Source organism: Panthera pardus, unplaced genomic scaffold (assembly GCF_024362965.1).
Source record: "Panthera pardus isolate Hobbes unplaced genomic scaffold, ASM2436296v1 HiC_scaffold_15, whole genome shotgun sequence".
NCBI lineage: Eukaryota > Metazoa > Chordata > Mammalia > Carnivora > Felidae > Panthera > Panthera pardus.
Window position 1 is genome coordinate 29,509,950 of NW_026526710.1, and position 1,416 is coordinate 29,511,365.

At 40.8% G+C, this 1,416-nt stretch overlaps 1 pseudogene; it reads right to left on the reverse strand.

Annotated features, from left to right (window-relative positions):
- Window positions 1-323: 323 nt before the first annotated feature.
- LOC128776975 (ubiquitin-40S ribosomal protein S27a-like) lies at window positions 324-791 on the reverse strand (annotated as a pseudogene).
- Window positions 792-1,416: the final 625 nt, after the last annotated feature.

A 1,416-nucleotide genomic window follows, 5' to 3' on the forward strand; every position in this document is an offset into this window, starting at 1 on the left:
CCACGAGGGCTGTCGCCCAGGATCTCTAGAAAAAAAAAAAAAAAAAACTCTAAACCCTAATATATATATATAGTGACTAAAATGCATCTTCAGCAGATCCCATCCGCTGCTGTTGCTTCCCCAATCTCGGACTGACAAGCAAGGAGGACATTTTCTCCCCGAGAGGAGTTAGAATTGTCTAGAAATGTTTAAGAAAATCAAGTCTAATAGAGGCATTTTTGTGTTGTGGAATTTGTGAATTCGAATTTTATATGCTTGCAAAGTGTTCTTGTTTGCTTTGTTTATTTGCATTTAGTTCATGTTTTTCGTTACCCCACATACAATTACGTGTCTTCCGGTTTGTTGAAGCATTGGTCAGACAACGTTTGCCACAATAACGTCTGTCAAAGTGGCCAGCCATAAAAACTCCAGCACCACGTTCATCTGAAGGGCGCTCCCAACAACGACGACCAATTTGGCCATACTTATCCAACCTTATAGTATTTCAGGACAGCCAGCTTAGCCTTCTTTCTCTCATGCTTATTCTTCTCGGGAGTGGTATAAGACTTCTTCCTTTTCTTAGCACCACCACGAAGTCTCAACACGAGATGAAGAATGGACTCCTTTTGAATGTTGTAGTCAGTCAAAGGATGTCCATCTTCAATTGCCTGCCAGCAAGGATCAGTCTCTGCTGAACAGGAGGAATTTCTTCCTTATCCTGAATCTTGGCCTTTAACATTTCCTATTGTATCCGAGGGTTCCACCTCGAGAGTGATGGTCCTCACCCTAAGAGTTTCCACAGAAATCTACATCTTGGTGGCAGGTCCACCGCAGACGGTGGATCAGAAAGGAAGTCTACTTGCCAAGTGTTTAATGATTGGGTTGTTAGAGTCAGAGAAGTTAGCACAGTGATTCAAATTTAAAATGTGTAACTATTTGATCTGCGACGATCTTGGTGAAATCTCATGGTGCTTTTGTACTGTTAGAATACTGAAGACAATCGAAGTTCAAATTTCAAGTTAAATTTAAGAATTTGAGAAAGTTTGAAAGTTTGAGGTCCTTAAAAAAATCAAGTAGCTTATAATTAAACAAATAGTTGGAAATATCTAAGGGAATTTAAATTGTAAAAATCCCTCTGAAAGTGATGGCTAGGGGCACCTGGGTGGCTCAGTCGGTCAAGCATCTGATTCTTGATTTTGGCTCAGTTCATGATCTCACGGTTTGGGAGATCAGGCCGGACATTGGGCTCTGCGCTGACAGTGCAGAACCTACTTGGGATTCTCTCTGCCTCTCTCTCTCTCTCTCTCTCTCTCTCTCTCTGCCCCTCCCCTGCCCATACTCACACTCTCTCTCTCAAAATAAATAAATAAATGAACATTTTTTTTAAAGCGATGGCTAAAATATGTCCAATTACTAAATAGAGTAAGATAAGTGAAT